Source organism: Thamnophis elegans, chromosome 1 (assembly GCF_009769535.1).
Source record: "Thamnophis elegans isolate rThaEle1 chromosome 1, rThaEle1.pri, whole genome shotgun sequence".
Taxonomy (NCBI): Eukaryota; Metazoa; Chordata; class Lepidosauria; order Squamata; family Colubridae; genus Thamnophis; species Thamnophis elegans.
The window spans coordinates 71827294-71852235 of record NC_045541.1 but is presented as its reverse complement, the minus strand read 5'-3'; the positions used below and the strand labels follow the sequence as shown (position 1 = coordinate 71852235).

The window sequence follows — 24942 nt, the reverse complement described above, 5'->3', positions numbered from 1 at the left end:
AGGAATAACCATTAAGGGATTATTTGGTGTTGGCTCCCATAGAAAAATGCAGGTCTAGAAAGCAGTTTATGTAGGAGCCTCTTCATCAGGCTGCTTCATATATAACAACATAGCATTGCACCATGCTGAGGGACAAGGGACACAGACAAAGGCAGTAAAAATACACATCTCCACAAGTCCAACCATTGCAGGGGAATGAAGCAGAACACAGCTTCGGTCCTCAAAATAAATCAAGGTCATAGAGTTGACCTCCCAGAGAGTCAGTTGGGAAGCATCACCTACAGCACACTTTTCATTATTTCCAAAAAGAACACCTAGATAACTTAACTGGCATTTCCATCATGTTAGACTGATAGTCTTTTCAATATTCAACTTATTTGTTTGTGTTTGTATATTTAGAATGCCTTTTCAGCTTTCCACAAGGATGAGGATATGGTAAAGAGATATTTGAATTCCCTCCTAATTGGAGAGCTTGCCCCAGATCAACCATGCTGTGAGCCCACCAAAAATGTGAGTATTGGGTGATCTCAGCTGTTGGGTTTCTTTTGCAGAACCTTTATTTTAGATAGTTAGATGTACATGTGTATATGTATGTGTATGTATATATCCCCATCACACTGACCCTGTCAGGTGTGCCTCCATCAATAACCAAGAAAGAAAACTCACAATTCCATTGTTCGTGGAAATTAAAATACTTGTAATGGTTATGAAAAGATAGCAGCAAAAGAAAAGCAAGATCTGAGCCAGAAAGGCATGAACAAATACATATCAAATGATTACCCAGCCCCCTCCCTCCAACGACCCCGCCCCAATGTCCAATCTGCAACTCTCTAAGGTGTCATGTGGGTTGCATCTCCAAAAGGCATCATCAGGTTGGTAAGCAAGACGCTTGGCTTTGACCAGGCCCAAACACCGGCCACCAGCATGTGCAGAAGATGGTGAGAAGAAAACTCCATTTTTCATATCACTCCTGTACCATTTATTCCCATCCCAAATACCATGGCCCCACCCTCCACATTTCTATGGCAGCTGATAGCAAGCAAGCAAAGCAGAGGCTGACATCCAGCCCTTCTTCAGAAAGGATATCATCCCTGGGGAAATATAAAACAAAACAAAACAACAATAACAACCAATAGCATATAATAAAATCAAGGCTTATCAGGATATTTGGTATAGAACATCTGTAAAAGTTTGGGAGCCCTAACGTGGGATTTGTCCACCCATTCAGTCTGGGAAGGGGGAAAATGTTTCCAGGACACCAAATATTGGATGTGTCCTCTATGTTTCCTGGAATCTAAGATTTCTTTAACCTCAAAATGTTACTCTTCTTCAATAAGAAGAGGAACAGGGGGTGAGGGTTGGGGTGGACGAATGGAAGAAGTGTGTTCTGGTTTTAGTAAGTTCACATGAAACACAGGCTAATCCTCCTAAGGGTTTTTGGCAACTCCAATTTTACTGATACAGTATTTATGATTTTAAAAATGGGAAACGGACCTACATATTTCGGGCCCAGCTTCTTCGATTTCTGGGTGGTTTGCAGAAACGTAGTGGACAAAAATATCCTATCCCCAACTTGGTGCTCTCTTGGCTTGACCCTTTTTTTATCCACTTGTTTTTTGTGAGCTTGGTGAGCTGCTTCTAAGGCCTTGTGGGTCATTGGCCAAAACTGTTGAAGTTGATTACTCTACTTGGACAAGGATAAAATTTGCGGTTTCTCCTGATGCAATTCAGGAATTGGCACAAAATCCTGGCCAAACACAACTTTAAAAGGGGTCATTCTGGTACTGCTATGTACTGAATTATTGTATGCCACCTCTGCATGTGGCAAACGTTCAGCCCAAGTATCTTGTTGATAATCGATAAAACACCAGTTCTGCTCCAGAACTGAGTTAACCCATTCACAAGCCCCATTAGTCTGCGGATGATAGGCGGAGCTTAGTCCCTGGGTGAAGCCAATCAATTTCAGGAACTCTTTCCAAAAGTGGGGGGTGAATTGGACCCCCCTGTCCAAAATTATGCATTCGGGCATTCCATGTAATCTATACACGTGTAAAATAAAGGCACAAAATGGACCTGTTGGAGAACAGATTGGTGATCACCAAAATAACAGTATTTCCAAGACTTTCTGGTAACTCGACAATAAAATCCATCAATATCTCCTTCAACGGGGCCCCAGGATGGACAATACTTTGAAGGAGACCTTGGGGCTTCCCTAGTGGTCTCTTTGTGGCAGCACAGACAGGACAACTGGCTATGTAGGACTCTATGTCTTTTTTCAGGGAAGGCCACCAAAATTGCCTCTTAATCAAATGCAAAGTTTTTACAAATCCAAAATGGCCTGGGAGAAGTAAGTGCAGAACCACACAGAGGCAACGATGGGGGAGGAATCAAAATGGGAAACCTCTGTCTGGAGCCTCTGGCAGGTTAAAAAAAAAAGCAGCAGCTTCTCTTTTTGTTCACTCTGTTGCCTCCATGACTGATGAGGAGAGTGCAGTTCTGCTTCTCCCCCCACCCCCCAATGTATGCGTTCCCCTCACAGCCCCTGCGATCACACATTGCACCTGGCTGGTAGAAACCCCATGGCCTAACGGTCCCATTCCATCTCCTTGCCAACTTCTTCCTTCCTCCATGCTCAGGAAGGGATGAGGGCGGGGGGTGGGGTAGATTAGCAACAAGGCTTTCACATGCAGGGGCAGGACAGTCCCAGTGAAAGGCTGGTGAGAGAGGCACTGATCTGCAACCTGATGGTGGCCATCTGGCCAGACCGTGGCCAGTCTTAGATCTCCAGCACTGCCCCACGGGGATGTCCATAGGAGGCAGTGAGAGCATGAGGGCTAGTGCCCTAGATGAAAGGGAAGTGCTCAGCACGCAGTCCCCAGGCAGGGGGACAAGGCAGTGCTGCAGATCTAAAGCTGGATGCGGTCCAGTCCAGATGGCCACCATCAGGTTGCAGATCAGCACCCGGTCAGCCTGGGCCAGGCTCAGGTGCCACGGGTCAGTACTTCACTGTTTCCAGGACGGCCTCACAGACCAAATCTAACCACCGCACAGGCCAATTTGGCCCACGGACCTTGAGTTTGACACCACTGATCTATACTATCCATTTTATCTCTTCATATATTTTATAGAAATTGAAGGTGAGCGGCTACCGTAAATGTGAAAGACAGACAAGAAACATTCTTAAAACTATAATTGCTTCATCTATGTCTGTTTATCATTTCATTCATTATCTATTGCACTTTTAACTTCTCTCTCTCTCATTTTAAGGCTATTCAGTCACATTCTCAGTCTTCCTCTTGGCCAATTCACCTCTTAATAATTTGTTTTACATGTTGATTCTCATTCATTCTTTTTCACTGCCCAAACCACCTCAACGTATTTATTTCATACAATCACTCACTTTTGTATTTAATAAACTTCACTTAGGATCTTTTAACCCTATCTCTTTCTTTTACTGCTTCTTCAGTACCTCATTTCTATTAGAGATTTTTACTATTACTGCTATATTATTAATTCCAAATGTTGATGGCTTGGTTCTTTGTTTTAAGATCTGGATGTCATGTTTAGTGTAATGACAGAAGGGCAGTGGGAAGCATTTTCCAGATGAGACAATAACGTAGTCAGTGACCTAGATAATATTTTCTGGTCATCAAGTAGTACCATTGAAATAAAACTTTGGGTATTGACTTCATTCCCTTTGTTATTTCATTGAAAGGAGAATGCATAGTAATTTTTGAAAGCACTCTGGTTACCATTCTAAGGAGAAAGCATTAGGTCCCACATGTGAGAATCCAAAAACCTTTGGGCTGCGGAACCAAGATGATAAACCATTATTTAATTATGTATTGCATTTACATCATGCATTTTCTTTGAATCTCCAGGTTACATAAATGGAGGTCTCCTTAATTTATCCCAGATAAATTGTTGCAGCTTGGTCTGAGAGAGAGCAACTGGTCCTAAATCACCCAATAAGCTGAATGGTCAAGTGATTCATCCAGGTACAAATCCAACCTTAGGTTTAATACATAAAACTCAAGATGAGCTTTTGGTCTAGTCTACCAAAAGGGTTCTAATGTTCTGAAGCAAGTAAAAAAAACCTGTCATCGCTTCTTGTAAGAAATGCTGGTCAAGGAATTCCATGAACTGCGTGCAACAGTGAAGACGATGGGGCTCTTGAAGTCAAGATTCAGCTTTTTTGCTTTCACGTTTCTGCATGCTTTCATACTAGACATTGCATCTTGGTTTACTATCTGCTATTTTGGAAAATCCTGGATGCCTTTCCTTCTTGGAGTAGCAATGTTCACTGTTGGACAGGTAACCTCTTTGAGTTGCAGAGCCTAGCAGTGTTGTAGAACAGTCTTCAAAATATTTAGAACAATTTAACTACTTTCATTAGTAATTTAACACCTTGTACATTTATCTTGGTTTTCAATTTGAATTTGAATTTCATGAATTTGAATGTAACACACATATTAAGAAAAGTGCTATTCCTGTTGCTTCAGGACCTGAGGATATTATACTGCAGAATATGCATGATATTGCTTCATCTTTTTTGTCTGCTTAAATTAAAATATTTGGAAAGAATTCACTCTTTTCCAAGAATTGTATTTGCTGACTGCATATAGCATATACAGTGCTATGTACGTATGTATGTATGTGTGTATGTACATATACACATACCCCTACACATATAGTATATAAACAAACACTGTGGTTCTTTTTTATTAAGAACTGTGGTTCTTTTCAATTAATTAATGACAATTAATATTGTTCCTTTACCAATTACTCCGTACAGAAAAAAATGTGGAGAAATTACATATGTATGTATCACATTTGTTGATTTTTGCTTCCAGATCCAGTATGGTTTTCTCCAGCATGATCTTGGCCATGTGTCAGTCTTTGAAAAGGTCAAGTGGAACAAAATAGCTCACTTTGTGGTTCTTAGCATTCTTTATGTCAGAATCCATCAGAGAAAGGAAAATTTACCATAGTTTTTGGAGTAAAAGGCACACCAAGATTTTGATAAGGCAATTTTAAAAAAAGTTTTTGCACTCTGCAGACCTCCCCAAAATAGCCTGTTTTTTCAAAAATGGGCCCATTTTTTGCCAAAAAAAGCGCATGAATAGTCTTTAGGAGGCTTATAGAGTGCTCCTGGGGGCTGGGGATCCAAAAATGAGCAAAGAATAGCCCATTTTGTGCTCATTTTTGCCCTTCCCAGCCCTCATGAGCACTCTATTAGCCTCCTAAAGGCTATGCATGGCCATTTTTGCAAAGGGGGCAGAGTTTCAAAATGTCAAAAATGCTGAATTCAGTGTATAAGATGCACCCAGATTTTCCCTCTCTTTTTGAGGCAAAAGGATGCGTCTTATACTCTGAAAAATACAGTAGGCGATGATTTGTGATGATTTATATATTTGAAATTGGATTGTGCCAATCCATTGTTATTTTCTGTCTCCTGGGTTTTGAAAAATAGGATAAGGATAAGGCATTTATATAGCACTCTTTAAGCACTAAAGTGCTGAAAATATAATATCATATTTTTATAACATCTCAATGTTTCCGGCTTTGTAAACTGGCAGGGGTGAGAGTATGGTTCGCACAAGCGGCTGGCAAGTACACATACGCAGCTCCATTTGAGCAAGTGCCATGCACATGCACCTACCACTCACACAAATGGAATATATGCACACATGCTTGCATACTGCTCATGCAAGTGAGGATGTGTGTGCATGCACATATGTTTGCCGGCCATTTCCATGGTCCAGTTGCAAACCCCTCACAATCTACTAGTGGGACACAGTCCACAGATTGGGGACACCTGCTGTAAAGAATGATAGTATTAATAGTGCTTCCTTACAGAAAATGGAGATGACATTAAGAGAAACATAGCCAGTCTTCATTCCATAGCTATGAAGCATTTTTAAAAATACTGCACTATACTTGCTTTGCTTTTTTTTTTTACTACTGAAGAGAAAGTAGTGGAGTGTTTCCTGGTCTATTTTTGTTTCACACAAATGCATTTAGCAACAAAGCTGGAATTTTCAATGGTCAGTCTTGGAATGATACTTTTTCAGATGCTTAATAATAAGAAGAAATGAAGCTAGTTTACACAGAAATGATGGAGGTCAATGTGCTGTCATTATACACAATTCAATTCCGGCTAGAAGGAAGAAAGTGAAAATTAACAGGACTGCAGCTATGTAAGGACCTGCCTCAGCTATCTTCTCAGGAAAGTATGACGTGAAAGAAATTTGCATTTCAGAAGCAACTTTTACTGAAAGAAAGTGATTGCAGAAAAGTTACGCAATGAAACGCCCATGAAACATTAGGCTAACTTTCCCCTTCAAGCCCCGCCCCAAATGCCCCATGTCCTCCGGCAGCCAATAAAATGCTGCAAAGGTATTTTGAAAACTCCAAGGCTACATGGTGAGAAGAGGCTGTCCTTTGAACACTGTGATCTTGAGTAACAGTCTGGAACTAGCAGTGAGGGGGGTCTGTGCAGATGGCCCATCCTCCCCCCTGAAACTCCCAAGCAGTTACAGCAAAAGCAAAATCATGCAAAACGGCTGACCAGACCAGACCCTGTTCTTACAGGGTGAAGCTGGATGACGGCCAGGTATGGAGGCACCATTGCGACCAGATGCGGGCCAGGGGGGGCAATTAACATAGCAGCCTGACCAGTCCCAGTTGGAGGCCAGCACCATGGGCACAAACATAGCCCTCGCAGACGAGCCTGCAGCCTACCCAGAATTGCAGAACGGCGACTTACTGGGGGAGCCAGTCTGACCCCTGTTGTTCCCATGTCCAGTGGCGCTGTCATCCAGCGAGTCTGGGTCCTCGGAGAGTCAGCCATCCATTCTTGACATTGACATCAAGCTGCGCCGTTCAGGCCGGGTTAGGCAGCCCCTGGCCTACTTAGAAGACTATGCTTGCATGAACGTGGTGGGAAGGAGTGTCACATTCTGAGCATGCTCAGCATGTTATGTATTGGCGGGAGACAGCCGACAGCTGATTGGCTTACCATCTGACAGCCCTGAGTATAAAAGGGAGCTGTCAGATGGGAAGTCGCACTGTGCCTGTCTCAGAGCCGGTTTCCACTGTTAGCTTGTTACTGTTAAGGAATAAACTTGTTAGCCTTTATTCCTGTCTCCGCCTCAGTTACTTCGGCAATCACCCACCGTTCTCAGTACAGAACACTTATCTTTTCAGAGGTATTACTAGTATATAAGAACAAAAAGGGAAGGGCTAGCATGTAGTAGAGTTTAAAGTGTGGCTAAAGGAGTGGTGTAAAAGGGAAGGCTTTGGTTTTATTAGTTATGATATCTGCAGCTGGTCCAATGAAAAACTGTACAAAAGAAATGGTTTGGACCCATCCAAGAAAGGGACTGAGTTACTTGACATTAAATTCATAGATTTTCTGGATAAAGATTTAAACTGAACAGCGGGGACAGAGAATTAATTGATATACAGAACATTTCTATCCCAGCAATCTAAAATTCATAATTTTTTCAGTGCATGTAACATGCACGTTTGTGCAGGTAAGACTATCAGTCCTGCTGTCAAGCAAAACCAACATTTAATAATGAATGCCATACCATGTGCACGAATCATACAAATGGCAAGAAAATAGGGGCAGTCAGGCATAACACAGGTTATGTAGACAGTAAACACAGGATCAATCAAAATGGACTCAAATGTCTATACACCAATGCACAGAGTATGAGGAATAAACTAGGTGAATTAGAAATTCAAATAAATGAGGGCAGAAATGATATTGTTGCCATTACAGAAACTTGGTCGGATGAAACCCACAAATGGAACATACAGCTAGAAGGATTTAAATTATTTAAAAGAAATAGATCAAATAAAAGAGGAGGTGGAGTTGCACTATATATAAGAAATAACTACATCTCTACAGAAATAGAGCACAACAATGATGAGAACTATCTTGAATGCATTTGAGTCAATATTAAAGGTTGGGAGGGGGGGAAATGACATTGCCATAGGTCTATACTACAGGCCACCCAACCAAGCAGAGGAAATAGATGAACTTTTTGCTAGTCAGCTAACTAAGGTATGTAGGAAGCACACCACAATAGTAAAGGGAGATTTTAATTACCCTGACATCACCTGGGAAACAAACTCTGCACCAAGTGGAAGATCCAACAGGTTCCTAACAAACCTAACAGACAACTTTGTTTCCCAGAAAGTAGAGAAGGGAAGAAGGGGATCAGCCATATTGGACTTATCTCCCTAACAGAGAGGAAATGATAGAAGGTGTTGAACCTACAGGAATCTAGGGGACAAGTGATCATGAAATATTGGAATTAAATATTATGCAAAGCTTCTTCCAACATGTTTTTTTTTTTTAAGAGAACTTTTTTATTTTTCTTTAAAAAAAAAAAAAACACAAATATGTCATCATTTGTCAATCATTAAGACATTGAAATACAATTTTTTTTTGTTGTGTGTACCCCTCCCTCCCTCCACCCCCCCATCCCCCCTCCTCCTTCCCCCCCCGACTTCCCAGAACCCGTACACGGTATGGATTTTTAACTAACACAATCTAAAATCTATTGAGAAAAAAGAAATAAAGAAATTAATGACATTCTAGATTGAACTTAGCTTCTTCTTACTGAACTAACTTTTAACAGTTTAAATCATTTCTGATCTTAAGCATAGGCTAACTGGAATTTCTTAGTCCCGTATTTATTTTGTATATAGTCAATCCATTTTTTCCAGTCTCGTTTATATCTCTCATTTGAATGATCTTTGAGATATGCCGATATTTTAGCCATTTCAGCTAAGTTTGTTACTTTCAATGTCCATTCTTGGATTGTAGGCAAGTCTTCCTTCTTCCAATATTGCGCCACCAACAGTCTTGCTGCAGTTATCAGGTGCAGAATCAAATTGGTCTCTACCACTGTAAAATCAGTACATATACCTAGTAAAAATAACTGAGGAATAAACTTTATCCTTTTTTTAAAAACATTTTGCATGACCCACCATATTTTTATCCAAAATGCCTTAACCTTTTGGCAGGTCCACCATATATGATAATATGTAGCATCGAGAGAACCACACCTCCAACATTTAGGCTGTACATTCGGATACATAGCAGCCAACTTTTTAGGATCTAAATGCCATCTATAAAACATCTTGTAAAAATTTTCTCTCAGATTTTGAGCTTGTGTAAATTTCAGCTTCTTCCAACATGTTAAAAACAAGAAAAGGGTTAAGGAAATAATTGGTCCATTGCTGGGAGAAAGTGGCAAGAAGGTGACAAGCAACAGTGAGAAAGCAGAACTATTTAACTCATTTTTTGCATCTGTCTTTTCACAAAGAGAAAAGAAAACAGTCCAACCTATCAAAAACAATACCACAAAAATCAGATTAGGAACACAAGTTGAAATAGGGAAGAAAATGGTAAGGGAGCACCTGTCTACCCTAGACGAGTTCAAATCACCAGGACTGGATGGATTACACCCCAGGGTTCTGAAGGAATTGGCAGACGTGATCTCAGAACCACTGAACTATATCTTTCAGAAATCCTGGAAAACCAGGGAACTGCCAGAGGACTGGAAAAAAGCTGATGTGATTCCCATCTTCAAAAAAGGAAAAAAAATAGATCCAGGAAACTACAGACCTGTCAGCCTGACCTCAATATCAGGAAAGATTCTGGAAAAGATAATCAAGCAACAAATCAGCAAACACCTAGAAGTGAACAAAGTAATAACCAAAAGCCAACATGAGTTTGTCAAAAACAGATCATGCCAGACTAATCTTATTGCATTCTTTGATAAAGTGACAAAATTACTGGACCAGAAGAATGCCGTCGATATAATTTACTTGGACTTCAATAAGGCATTTGATAAGATAGACCATAACTTACTACTAGATAAAGTAGAAGAATGTGGGTTAAACAGCATCACCACCAGATGGATTTGTAACTGGCTGACCAACCACACTCAATGTATAGTCCTCAATGGAACTGCATCTACATTGAGGGAAGTATGCAGTGGAGTACCCCAAGGCTCTGTTTTAGGCCCAGTACTCTTCAACATCTTCATCAATGATTTGGATGAGGGAATAAATGGGAAACTCATCAAATTTGCAGATGACACCAAGCTGGCAGGAATAGCCAACACTCCAGAAGATAGGCTTAAGATACAGAAGGATTTTGACAAACTGAAACATTGGGCACTATCTAACAAAATGAAATTTAATGGTGAAAAAAGTAAGATTCTACATTTAGACAAGAAAAACAAAATGCACAGGTACAGTATAGGTAATACTTTGCTCAATAGTTATAACTGTGAGAAGGATCTTAGATTCCTAGTGGACAACCATTTAAATATGAGCCAGCAGTGTGCAGCAGCTGCCAAAAAAGCCAACACAGTTCTAGGCTGCATACACAGAGGGATAGAATCAGGATCACGTGAAGTGTTAATACCACTTTATAATGCCTTGGTAAGGCCACACTTGGAATACTGTATTCAATTTTGGTCACCACGATGTAGAAAAGATGTGGAGGCTCTAGAAAGAGTGCAGAGAAGAGCAACAAAGATGATTAGGGGACTGGAGACTAAAACATAGGAAGAACGGTTGCAGGAACTGGGTATGTCTAGTTTAATAGAAAGAAGAACTAGGGGGGACATGATAACAGTGTTCCAATATTTCAGAGGTTGCCACAAAGAAGAGGGAATCAAACTATTTTCCAAGGCACCCAAGGGTAGAACAAGAAGCAATGGGTGGAAACTAATCAAGGAGAGAAGCAATTTAGAACTGAGGAGGAATTTCCTGACAGTTAGAACAATTAATCAGTGGAACAGCTTGCCTCCAGAAGTTGTGAATGCCCCAACACTGGAAGTCTTTAAGAAGATGTTGGATAGCCATTTGTCTGAAACGGTATAGGGTTTCCTGCCTAAGCAGGGGGTTGGACTAGAAGACCTCCAAGGTCCCTTCCAACTCTGCTATTGTATTGTATTGTATTGTATTGTATTGTATTGTATTGTATTGTATTGTATTGTATTGTATTGTATTGTATTGTATTGTATCAGCATTATAAAGCAGAACAGATTATGAAACCAATGCTCCAAACATCGGGATTACTTTTATTGGAATACCTATACCAGATTCGTCACACTGTCCACACCTACCTCATTTTAGCAAAGGGTGGGAAGTCATGATACGTTACATGCTGATAACATGATGCCGGAAGTTTGACACCCCTGACCTAGAGTAACAGGATCTTGAAAATATGAATGTGTTTCCTCCCTTTATGTGAAGCAGGGAGCTGCCTGAGGCATTTACTCAAATTACTTTCTTGGAAAGGGCTCATTGACTTGATAGCAACTCTTTCTCCTGGCTTTCAAGGCCAATACTTATTCCCTCTACATCTGACTCAATCCCTATAAAAATACCCTGATGAGCATTGGGGCAATAGCAGTGGTAAAATTCAATTTTTTTTTACTACCGGTTCTGTGGGCATGGCTTCGTGGGTGTGGCTTGGTGGGCATGGCAGGGGAAGGATACTGCAAAATCTCCATTCCCACCCCAGTCTGGGGCCAGCCAGAGGTGGCATTTGCTGGTTCTCTGAGCAAAAAATTTCCACTACTGGTTCTTCAAATAACTCAAAATTTCTGCTACCGGTTCTCCGAACTACTCAAAATTTCTGTTGTCAGAACCTGCTGGATTTCACCCCTGGGCAATAGGTCAGGGAATAAGGCAGTTAGTTTAATGCAAAATGGGATTCAGAGACAGATGTTTGTTTCCTCTAGGATATATTCTATCTTTATTTTAATCACACACTCATTTTTGTATTCTTCTTTTGCATTTTTATATTAGTCTCTGCCCCATTGATATTTACAATTGGTATCCAAATGGTTTGCTATCGCTATTTATTTTTTAAAAAATGGTTGGTAAGTCATAGCACCTCTTTATTTTAGGGGATTGGTGTATGGTCAAGTGTAACACATAAAGGTCCTGAATCCTCTTTCTTTCTAATGAGCCACAGGAGATGCATTACAAAATGCAAGTTGCTTTCTTTCGTTAATCCCCCACAACATCATGGGGACATTCCCTGCCATTCATGATTTCATTGGCCTTCCCTCTTGTCAGCACCACTGAACAAAAAATGTACCTTATTTGGGAAGGGAAGGGTGAGCAATAGGCAAATATTACAATCAAAGCCAAGGAATGCTTATCATAGCTGCAAAGAGCTGACCACAGTCTCTTACCCTGATGTTAACAATGAACCTGTTCCACTGGGTTACATCAGGCATTAATGAAGTTATCTGCTAGACTGGGAATCTTTTCCAAGCCAAACTGAAAGCCAGAAAACAACCATATGCTCCTCCAGGCAGAGACAGTGGCAACAGTGAAACAGAAAGGGATGAGGAGCAGAGGAAGAGATTGCCAGGAGATTGCATTTCTAACTGCCATGGATATTGGGGTGCACTTCCAGAGGGATGGGGGAGAGATTATCTGGGCACTGATATGGGAAGTACAGACACATTCTAATAATAATAATAAGAGGAATGCTTTAGTTAAACATACTGTGAGTATGAAGCTTCATTCCTTCCCATGAGTACAGACTCCCTCCATCCCCACTACTCAAATTGAGTCATGCCACTACCCATTGCAATTCTCAGCCACTGGAAAAGACATCGAAACTTTAGCAGCTTCAAGAATTCCATTTCTGCCCTAGAGAAATTCTTTCCATTTTGATGTAGAGCAAGGTTTCTGCACAACTGATGCTAGTATGCTCCATCACCACTCCTTTTTATCATTGTGGGAGTTTTACTAGATACACAAACGAAGAGACCCTGAAAGTCCTTCAGCACTACATTGCAGGCTGCCTATTACTCAACATGTTATTGCATTATAGTCTTTAGTTTGCCACATTGTAGCTAATTAATCTGAAATTGAAAAAGGAACTCATAATAATGATCCACACATTGTTACCATCGTGCTTATTTAATATTTTGTTCTTTGACATACAACATAAAAGAAAACACATATTACAAAAATTAAAAGGGACATTAAATAAAGTAATCAAAAAATGATATTTACAATAAAATTTTAAAAATGAAATTAAAATTAACAACCAAATTAATCCTATATTTTATTCTATTCAGGCCAGGCCAGCTTGCTGGAAAACCCAACTTTCTAGGGTGCATCGGAAGGACCGGAGGGGCCATCATGCCACCCAAAAGAGAGGGGAGGGAAATCTGATCCTGTTGAAGGGAGGAGATGCAAACTGGAGCACAGCCCCCTCCCCCTCCCGATAGAAGGAGAAGGTGCCCAAAACTGCAACCAGTGTCTCTCCCACGCAGCAAGCAGGCTGCCAAGAGCAGGCAACCCCCTCCCTCTCTCTGAACTAGGGGTGAAGAAGATGACCAGCCATATCAGGTGCAAGCATACCAAGGCCCACAGGAGGCTGGGGGATTAGGACTGAATGACGCACCCCAATTCATGGAGAAGTTTGATGGAGACTCAGACCAGCTAGCCCTATTGATTCAGCTGATTCCACCTAGAATGCAATAGGCACCTCTACACATCCCCCAAAGCCATAGTGAATACCATCGCACAGGGTCTAGAGGGAAAAGCAAGGGAATGGCTAGCTGCCCTCCACAAGAGGAGAGCCCCCCAACTGCAAGACATAGATGACTTCCTGCAACTGCTAGAGGCAAGATTTGAGGAGGTGGAGGAGGACTCATATGCGGAAGAGGAACTCAGCAACCTAAAGCAGAGAGACCACCCCATCAAAGAGCACATCCATGAATTTAGGAGGGTCATAGGAAGACAACCCCCTTTACCAGAGTGGCTGCTGATGCATTTTTTTCAGAACAAGCCTGGACAAGCAAATTGCCCAGGTACCTGCATACTGCAACATCCCAAATCAACTCTCTGAGTGGTTCTGAGTAGCAACCAAAGTCAACATTGGGCTGTGCCCAATGACATGACAAAGCAACTGGACACACAAGAGAGAATTCAACCCTACCTGAAACCACCCAGCTGGCAGAGAACCACAGCACCACAGCAGGCTCTGAGACCAGCCCTCCCTCGAAGTCCACTGAAATGCTACAGATGTGAGGGGATGGGGCACATGGCAGCTGCATGCCCAACTCCAGCCCCAAAACCAAGGCAGACCCATCGCCCAGGGCATGACCAGAACGAGGGCCCGAACGGACCACCAACACGTCTGGGAAAGGCCTCCAGGCCGCAAAGCCCCCTTCCTCCTCAGGCAAAAGTGATGGAACCCCAGGCAACTACAACCACTTGCCCAAATCATATGACAGTGAGGACAAGGGAGAAAATGACCCAATGGTGAGTGAATCAATTCACCCTTTCCTTTTTCCAAAACACCTCACAGCCCCAAAAACAGGAAACCAGGGGGATTTTCAAGCCCTAATAGACTCAGGCTGCACAAGGTGCTTGATCAACCTAACCACAGTCCTGAAACTGGGGATCAGAGCAAAAAGACTGGCCCACCCATTCCGGTTTGAGCAGATCGACGGGTCCCTAATGGGAGGAGCCTATGCCACCCAACTAACTAATCCAGTGAGGCTAGAACTAGCGAATCACTGGGAAGTAATTTGATTCATAATAGCCCCCAAAATGACAGATGCAGTCATACTGGGAATTTCCTGGCTAGATAAGTGGGGAACGACCATCTGGTGGCAAGGGGGTACTTAGGATATCAAGGGCCCCCAACCACTCTCACACCAGCAAGCAGAAACACCACCCACACTGGAAACCCCCCAAGAGAGCCCACGAGAACAACTGGCAACCAACAAAACCCCAGAGGCCGAACTGATTCTGATAGAATATCAGGACCTTGCAGAAGAAAGATTGTGCCATCAAAAATATCCCCGGGGCAAAACTACCCAAGCCCAAACTGTATGCCATGACACCCCAGGAAATGCAAGAGATGTGCAAATACATAGACAAAAACCTAGCAAGGGTGTTCATTGAGCCAGCCAAGCCATGGGTCGCAGCACCAGTCCTCTTCAAAGAAAAAAAGGATGGAACCATGAGATTGTGTGTGGACTTTTGAAGGATAAATGGGGTGTGCGTACACAACATACACCCTTCCCCCATGTACCCCTGGTCCGCTAAGTACTGGAGAAACTTCTGGCAGCCAACCTGTATGTCAAGGTATCAAAGTGTGAATTTCACCATGCACGGTTAGACTACCTGGGTTACCGAGTGTCAAATGAGGGAATAGAGATGGACCCAGTGAAGTGAAAGCCACCCTAAGCTGGCATCCCGCTTGCACCCACAGACAGCTACAAAGCTTCCTAGGGTTCACGAACTTCTACAGGCAATTCATCCCCTCATTTGTAAAGATTGCCAAACCCCTGACAGACCTCCTGAAGACAGGGAGCCCAGGAACGAAACCTCATCCGGGACAACCCTTGCCATGGGACCTAACCTGCCAAGAGTGGTTTGAGACACTAAAAGAAATGTTTGCAAAGGAGCCAGTGCTGAAGCATCCTGAACCTAAGCAACCTTTTGTGATCCAGGCAGACACCAGTGATGTGGCAGTGGGAGCGGTGCTACTCCAAAGAAACAACCAATGAAATTTACAACCCTGCACCTACACTTCCCGCAAGCTCACAGACACAGAGAGATGGGCCGCATGGGAAAAGGAGGCTTTCGCAGTGAGATGGGCACTGCTAACCTGGAGACACCTGTTGGAAGGGAGCCAGAAACCATTCGAAGTCTGGACCGACCACAAAAATATGGAGGCACTTAGGACCCCACAGAAACTATCACCCAAACAAGTCCGATGGGCTCAATACTTCAATCATTTTGATTTTATCTTAAAGCACATTCCAGGCAGGAGGAACTTTTAGCTGACGCCCTCTCCTGCATGCCTCAGTACAAATGCGAACGGGAACATGTAGTGGATGCCATCATTTCCTCTACTCAAACAGCTGCCCAAGTAACTACCAGGCAGCAATGCCATGACCGGCAAGACCTACCTGCAAGCGACCTAACGACAAGACTCAAAACTGAACTGCTAGCAGACCCCTGGTTCCAAAACAACCAACACATCTTGATGAAAAGAGATGACCTTGCATGGAAGGGGATGAAACTGTATGTCCCAAAATCCCTACATACCCTAGGTCTCCAGAGGAGTCACGACGCCAAACCGGCAGGCCGCTTTGGGTTCCTAAAGACTTTACACTTAGCCCGGAGGCAATTCTGGTGGAAAGAATTGGATAGTTACGTGAAAAGTTGCACAATCTGTGCCACAATGAAGAGACGACCAGGAAAAAACAGTAACAAACAGTGCTGCAAACAGTAGCAGAGCCAATGAGGGCGTGGGAGGAGATAGCAATTGACTTTATAGTAGAGTTACTAAAAAGTGGGGGAAGCATGGTGATTTGGACTGTAATAGATCTCTTCTCCAAACAGGCACACTTCATACCCTGTAGAGGACTACCCTTGGCTCATAAGCTGGCTAAACTGTTCGTGAAGCATATCTACTGACTGCATGGAGTACCTCAAAGAATTATCTCTGACAGAGAGGTCCAGTTCATGGCTAAGTTATAAAGGGAGTTCCTGCGGTCCATTGGGTCATCTCAGGGTATTAGTTCAGCTTTTCATCTGAGCACCAATGGGACAGCAGAGAGATGAATACCATGATAGAGCAGTACCTGAGGTGTTACGTGAACTATCAGCAGTCCAATTGGGCAGACTTTTATCTTTTGCTGAGGTCGCATACAATAATGCTGTTCACAGTAGCACAGGACTCACGGCGTTCAAAATAGTGAGCGGTATGGACTTCATCCCAATGGCTGAGTATCCAAGGGATCCCCCCTCCTCAGTCAGCTTGACTGATTGGATGTCGATGCTGAAATCAACCTGGGAAAATGTCAAAAAGGCACTGGCTAAAGCGGTAGAAACCTATAAGAAATAGGCAGATAAACACTGGGCTCCGCAATGGCCATTTCGGGTGGGAGAGAAGGTTTACCTCTCCACAAAATATTTGAGATTAAAACTGCCTAGCAAGAAACTGGGGCCGAAGTTAATGGGACCATTCCCCATAGTAAAGATCATCTACCCAGTCACAGTGCAATTGAAACTACCTCTATTGTTGGGGAAGATACACCCAGCATTTCATAGTAGCCTCTTAAAACCTATGATCGGATCCACTCTGAGACCACTACCCCGGAAGCCACTAGGCCCTATGGTCATAGGGAACCAAACCCATTATGAAGTTTAACGAATCCTCGATTCAAGGTGGCACAGGAGATAACTCCAATACTTAATCAAGTAGAAGGGCTACCCATTATCGGAGACATCTTGAGTGAAAAGTAGAAATATCCAGACTGATCGCTTCATAGCAAAATTCCATGCAGAAAATCCAAGCAAGCTTGCGGGAGGGACTCATCCCTAAGTTATATACCTGTACTCAAATTGTCTTTGTGTCACACAGGTCACTTTCGGGAAGTGAGGGGAGCCGGATGTCAACTTCTAAAGTGTTGCCATGACTATTATCAGGCTGGCATGGAAGGGGAAATTCCATGCATGCCTTTGGCCGGAGTTGGATCTCATGTCTACAGCCTAGTTGGAGAATATGAATTATGACGCAGGACAGAAGGGAGGGGATACAGGGGTAAAGTTCAAACACAATTAAGTGAAAGCAGTTTTGGCTCCACAGGAGTCCACACCAGAATATCGATCCTAATAAATGACTGGATTTCTTTTTAACTTTGTCTCGAGGCTCTTAAATTAATTAGGTCATCTTCTGGGAACTTCACACTAGTGCTGGTTATTGCAAGTTTTGCAACAATACAGATAAAGCACTTACAGCACCTTGCTTATCTGTTTGTGTCCTTGATGTCCTTGATGAATGCCAGAACGTGACACTTGAAACTGAACATCTGATTTTGTGAATTAATGAGTCATGGGGAAATTTGGTGAGCCATTCTGGATTACAAATATTATTTGAGAATACTTTCCGAGGTGAAAGAAGGCAAATTAAACAAGACTTACAAATTTGAATAACCCAAAGGGAGCAAAACAGCAGACTTTCAGGATTACAAACACTGTGGGTTGAGAAAATTGTTCTACCATTGATTTTTTGATGTTGTTGAACACTTCTGACCTTGGAACTTGGATAGATTACTGAATAGCTTTTAGCCCATTAAAATAAATTAAAATGTTACAACAAGGAAGAACAAATATACCCTAAATGGAAATATTATTAATGCTTCAAGATATCAAGGAAATTATGATGAGGCAGCATAGGGAGATGATAGAACTGATGCATGATATGGATCTGAGACCAGGAAATTGCCAGCAAATGATAATAGACAATGAACAAATTCAAATAATTCAAGTAATTCAGATAATAGAAAAGAATTCAGAAGGATAGAAGAAAAAGGGAGGATACAAATAGATAAAGATATAGAAGAGATAGTAAAAAGAGAGCAGAGAGATTATCTTTCAAGTGGCCAAATATGGAAGAGAGCAAGAGAGAGATCCCTTAGCCAAGACGAAAGAGGTACTGATGGGTATTTTAGAGAGCAGACAACAAGAGGCAGACGTAGAGTAGAATAGAGTAGATTAAACATGAGTGATGTAGAGGGATACAAGATCTCAAATGAGGACAAAGGGAGATTGATCAAAAAGTCATTAAGAATTGAAATACTAACAAGGACAAGAGATGATGGATAGATATAGAATACATCCTAATATGGGATTTGTTTTATTAAAGATTAGAGAATAGAAAAATTGGGAAAACACATACCATTAAATTATAGGTTACTATAGTTACTATGTATAAGTAAATGTTAGAAGTTAAGACTATTATTATGTATGCTTAATAAGTAAAAATAAGAGATGATGGATAGATACATAATACTTTTAAATATGGGAAATGTACTAAGGGTTAGAAATAAGAGACAGAAAATAGAAATTGGGAAAACACCACTATGTATACTGCTACAAAATATAATACATTATAACTACAATGTATATGTAAATCTTAGAATCTGAAAGACTATTATTATGTATATCTAAATAATATTATTATTGTTACCAATATTTTGTATAGAGTAAATTGACCCAGACAAGGACTGTTCACTAAGTATGTTGAAGAAAAAACAAACAAAAAACCATAAAAATTAAAAAGAAACAATTGCAGGAAGTAATTATCCGCTCTACCCTAACTTTGTCAGATCTCACTTGGAACATTGTGAACAAAGAGCTTTGATGGTGTAGTGCTTAGAATGCAAATTCTGCCCAAAGCCTGGAGTTTGATCCTGATGTGGTTCAAAGGCTGACCTATCCATTCACCCATCTGAGGTTGGTAAAATGAGGACCCAGATTGTTGGGGGCAATAAGATGATGTGGAAATTGCCCAGAGAGTGCTGTAAAGAACTATGGGATGGTATTTAGGTCTAAGTGCTATCACTATTGTATTCAGTTCTGCACACTCTATTTAAAAATGGTAATAAACTGGAGAAAGTGCAGAAAGATCTATGAAGTGTGTGAAAGTATTGGAATCAAGCTCTAAAAGGAACAGTTAAAAGACTTGGGAATGTTTATTTTGCAGAAGAGAAAAGACAGAAGAAGCTTTTGTGAAGTTTCTTCTCCGGTAAGACTGTATTGCTAACTAGGGCATATAAAACCTTTGCCAGACCAATTCTTGAATACAGCTCGTCCCCCTGGAACCCTCCCTGTATATTGGACATTAACATGATTGAGCTGGTTCAAAGGTAATTCACAAGAAAAGTACTCCACTCCTCTACTCACAATAGAATTCCCTATGCTACCAGGCTTGAAATTTTGGGCTTGGTCAATCTGAAATTGCACCGCCTGCAGTTCGATCTAAGCATAGTACACGAAATTGTCTGTTATAACATCTTGCCTGTCAACGACATCTTCAGCTTCAACCATAATAATACATGGGCAAACAATCGATACAAAGTCAAGGTAAAAAAGCTTCGAACTCGATTGCAGAAAATACAACTTCAGCAGCAGAGTGGTCAATGCCTGGAATGCTCTACCTGACTCCATTGTTACATCCTCTAACCCCCACAGCTTCAACTTCACACTGTCTACTGTGGACCTCACTCCATTCCTAAGAAGACCATAAAGGGGGTGTGCATAGCACACCAGTGTGCCTACTGTCCCTGTCCTACTGCTGCCATTTATCTGTATTTACTTCCTTTGTTCATGTTTATGTTCATACATATACTTGTTATCTTGTACATCTTTGATAAATAAATAAATAAATTAAGTAAGTAAGTATCTGAAAGGTTGTCACACTGTAAAAGGTTGTTTCACTTGTTCTGAAGGATAAGACTAGAACTAAAAGGATGACGTTTCAAGATATAGACACAGATAAGATATTAAGGAGAACTTTTTGACAATAAGAACTGTCAGTCAGTGTAATGGTTAACCACATGGAGTAGTATCTTTCTCTTCATTGAAGGTTTTCAAACAGAGACTGGATATACTCTGTTGGGGATGGGATAGTGAATCCTGCAGTGTACAAGGAATTGAATTTGATGGCTTCTTCCTTCCAGCTGTGTGATTCTATGATTCATGTGTTTGACCTTGCCTTAATTGTAAAAGCTGCTTTTGATTTGGTTGTTAAATTGGGTTTACAATTACTTCTTCTAATTATTGTGTCAATGATCTGCACCACACCTTAGCGAAGAAGTGAAGATTAGTGTTGTGATTTATTATGATGATGAAATGGTGATGATATTGTTTCTCATTTTCCCAAAATGTATCTTATAGAGGGAGTGTAATAGTGATTACAGTTTTGATTTACAGCAACACAGTTGCTCCCTAACACAATATCTAGTATGCTGTAACAGTAATGTTTCAGACAGAGGGGCTTTGGGAAATATCATTTCCTGTAGGGATGGGCTTCAAAAGTTCCAGCAATGGGTTTGCTGCCCCGTTGCTGGGTGCACACTCAGGAGGTGACAAGCAAAACCTGGCTCAAAAACCGTAACTGTGAGAGGGACCTTGGAGTCCTAATGGATGATTGCTTCAATATGAGCCAGCAGCGTGCACCAGCAGCCAAAAATGCTAATACAATCCTTGGTTGTATAAACAGAGGCATAGAATCAAAATCACGTGAAGTATTAGTACCACTTTATAAAATCTTAGTAAGGCCACACCTGGAATACTGTATCCAGTTTTGATGACCACATTACAAAAACATGTTGAGACTTTGTAAAAAGTGCAAAAAAGAGCAACTAAGATGATTAAAGGCCTGGAGACTAAAGCATATGAAGAATCGTTGCAGGATTTGGGATTTAGCTAGTCTAAAGAAAAGGGGGACTAGGGGGGACATGATAGAAGTATTCCAGTATTTGAGAGGCTGCCACATTTGTTATAAACAAATACAAGATAAAATGGAAAAAGTAAAGATAAGAAAAAAGAATATTCTAGAAATATTCTTTTTTTCTTACTTTTAATTTCCATTTTATCTTTTATTCATTTATAATCCACGTGAATTGTATGCAATTTTGATAAATTAGGGTAATTTTTCAGTTGTATCAGTTTTAGCTTCTAAGGATTTTAACAATGTTTTAATTGTTCAGTCTGCAGGGATATGTTGTACTTTGGCTGTTTTCTCATGATTGAATACAGGCAGTCCTCAACTTACAACAGTTCATTTAGTGACTGTTCGAAGTTACAACAGCACTGAAAAAAGTGACTTATGACACATTTTCACACTTATGACTGTTGTAGCATCCCCATGGTCATTTGATTTACATTCAGATGCTTGAGAACCGACTCACATTTATGATGGTTGCAGTATCCCATCACTACCAGTTGGAGAGGTCAAGCTTTACAGATACCCCTCGCCACACAGAGCTGGATTTCTTTCACTCTTCTCTGTCCCAGACTTTTCACTTTTCTAGAAAGTGTGTGCATCATCCCTCTGTGGTAAGAACATACAAAATAAATAATAATGACATTCAGGAAAAGCTTAACTTCAGATAGAATCACAGATTGATATGTGATTGAATTGCCTCTGGTGATTGCGGGGCTAAAGAAGTGGGGAGATCTTGTTTCTTAATGAAATCAGTCAGAATAGAGCCTCCACAGAGAAACTCCAAAACTTGTTTGCCAATTTACTGGGAAGAGATCGGGCTGCTCAGAAAGCCTGCCATGAGAGCGCTGGCTGGTGATTGATAGGAAAGTCTATGACATCAGCCTGTTCCACAGGAGGCACCCGGGGGGCTCTCGGACCATCTACTGCTCTGCAGGGCAAGACGCCACAGTAAGGCGTGCAGCAGGTGGCGAGATGAAGATTCCGGTGTCTCCAGTGGCTTGCAGCCATGAAACTTTCACTCTTCCTGTCAAAGCTGGATTCCTTTTTCTTGTTGTTGCCACCTCTTCTTTTTCAGCTTATTTCATTTACATTGCACTAAGACAGTGGTTCTCAAAGTGAGTGGTACCACCCTCTGGGGGGTAGTGGGATGACCTAGGGGTGCGCTAAGAGGCAAGGGGGGAAGCAGGGGGGGGGTGCTAAGAGGCAAGGGGGCAGCAGGGGGCACTAAGAGGGTGAGGAAAAAAGATCATGTATTGTGTTGGCTGCAGAGGGCGTTGCCCCTAGGTTGATCGCTTCCCCTTAGCTAATTCTCAGATAGAAAGGAGAAACTTGCTGAGCAGAAGATGGACTTTTTAAAGCCCATTGGTGAGGGCAGAAGGACGAAATTACCCAAACAAACCTGGAAATAGCTGCAAGTTTCCCTTTAAGCAATGTCACCACCCTCCCCTCCAATCACCGCCTTCCTCGCAGGAAAGGGGCACCCCCTGCTTCAATCGACCACTTCCCAACACCACTGGCATCTTAACCGACCAGCTTGGCTTGTGCAAAGGTTTTTTTTTAAACAGTCAGTGGGTGGGGAGATTGTGCACGCTGTTGTTAGGGGGGGGGAACCCCACCAATCGAATTCTAGTTGAGTTTGCGAGAGAGTTCTTTGCCACTGGTTTAAAAAACGGTCACATGTTTCGTGCCATCCTTTTCCTTTGCATGGAGACACTGCTGGGTAAAAGTAACATTAAGAATTTACTGAACAATGAAGTAGTTACTACATTTTACTGAGTTTACTAAGTTACTATTTACTAAGGTTCTTGATAAATAACTATCAGACTTTGAAAACACTGGATCATGTTCAACTATTTTGTTGAATTAACAGTAACTAAAAAGGTTTTTAAATTGGATTTTGAATAAATGTGCAATTAATTGCTACAGTTTTGAATTTTACTGTTACTATCTTCCTTCTGTTGTGCAAACCGTCCAGTCACATGACCCTCCCAGCCACGCCCACCAAGCCACGCCCACAGAACCAGTAGTAAAAAAAATGAATTCCACCACTGGGTGGGGGGCACTGAGGATCAGTTTGTAGCACCAAGGGAGACTGAAAAAGTTTGGGAACCACTGCACTAAGATATGTGCACGGGTAAATCTATCTATGATGCCAGACATTACTTCTGTCTGGCAGATGGGTGAGGAAGGGATGGCTGGCAGAGAGGCAATGTGGGCACCGTAGCCTCATGCTTCCTGGTTCCTCCGCCTATTGGCAGGAGAGGCCTAGCACCTGTGGAGAATCTGGGCAAGGGGCAAGATGCAGGATGAAGGGACACTAAGTGGTGACAGCTCACCTCTGGCTCGCCTTCCCCTCTGCCACCAGCCATGGGGGGAAGGTAAGGTCACAGGACAAAGAAAGAGGCAGTTGTGGGGGTAGAAGAGGGGAGAATGAGTAAGGGGCCTTTAAAGGAGAGAAAATGGGGTAAGTGAGCCAATCTGGCAAAGGGTGAGACTGTGGTGGAAACATGTGGGATCAAGTGGGGCAGTGGAGGGGAAGGTACTTCTTTAGAAAGGTAAGATGTGGCGTGCCCCCCCCCCCAACCTGATATGGAGGGAAAGTAGACAGCATGTAGGCGGAAGCCTCACAGAAGGTGAGAGGCAGGAGGTCACGCATCCCCTCAACCCGCGGTGAAGAGCAAGTGGGCAGCATGCGGGTGGGCGGAGACCCCATGGAAAGTGAGAGGCAGGAGATGGCATGTCCCCCTGACCTGAAGCGGAGGGCAAGCAAGTGGCATTCGGGCATAGGTCCCACAGAAGGTGAGGTAGGAACTGGCGCATCCCCTGACCCAAGGTGGAGGGCAAGCAGACGGCATGCAGGCAGAAGGATAGCAAGAGCCAGGCCCAAAAGGAAGCCGACCCTCACTATGTCCACCCCAAGGTGGCCCTTCAGCTGAGCACATTATGTTCATAGGCAGCTGTTATTAGCAGAGTGGGCGAGTCATGGAGATCAGCTGGGCCATATGGCTATGGCAAAGGCAGGCAAGTGGGTAAGGTGCAGAGATCAGCAGGTCTGCATGGTCTAGGCAAGCAAGCGAGCAAAGGAGCCAGAGAGCAGCTGGGCATGGGCCTGACTCTAGGTACCAGTCAATGCAAGCAAGGAGAGATAAGGAGTGGCTGGTGGGGCAAGGCCAGCCAGTGGTGGGATCAGCCAGTTCTTCATACTGTACAAAAAGTAAACAACTGGTTTGCCTGAACCAGTCCAAACCAGCTGAAACTCACCTCTGGCTCTCCGTCCATCTGGTGCCATGCAGGGCAGGACGCCACTGTATGTTGCATGTCACATGGTGAGGAAGAGTTGGGTGTTTCCAGTTCCTTGCAGCTGCAAATTTTTCACTTTTTGTGTCAAAACTAGATTCCTTTTTCTTGCTGTTGCTTCTTTTTTAACTTCTTTCATTTACATTGCACTCAGACGGGGTGTCAAACTTGTGTCATCACATTGTTGTTATGTGACGCATCATAATTTTTTCCCCTTTGCTAAACTGGGGGTGGGCGTGGCCAGTGCGTGATGCATCCAGCCCCTGGGCTGCAAGTTTGACACCCCTGCACTAAGATGTGTCTAAGGGTAAAAATGATGCCAG

The 24942-nt window shown here is 42.4% G+C and overlaps 1 pseudogene; it reads left to right on the top strand.

The window, feature by feature from the left end:
* The window catches only part of LOC116505333, a 39926-nt pseudogene that overhangs the window by 1453 nt on the left and 13531 nt on the right, over positions 1-24942 (top strand).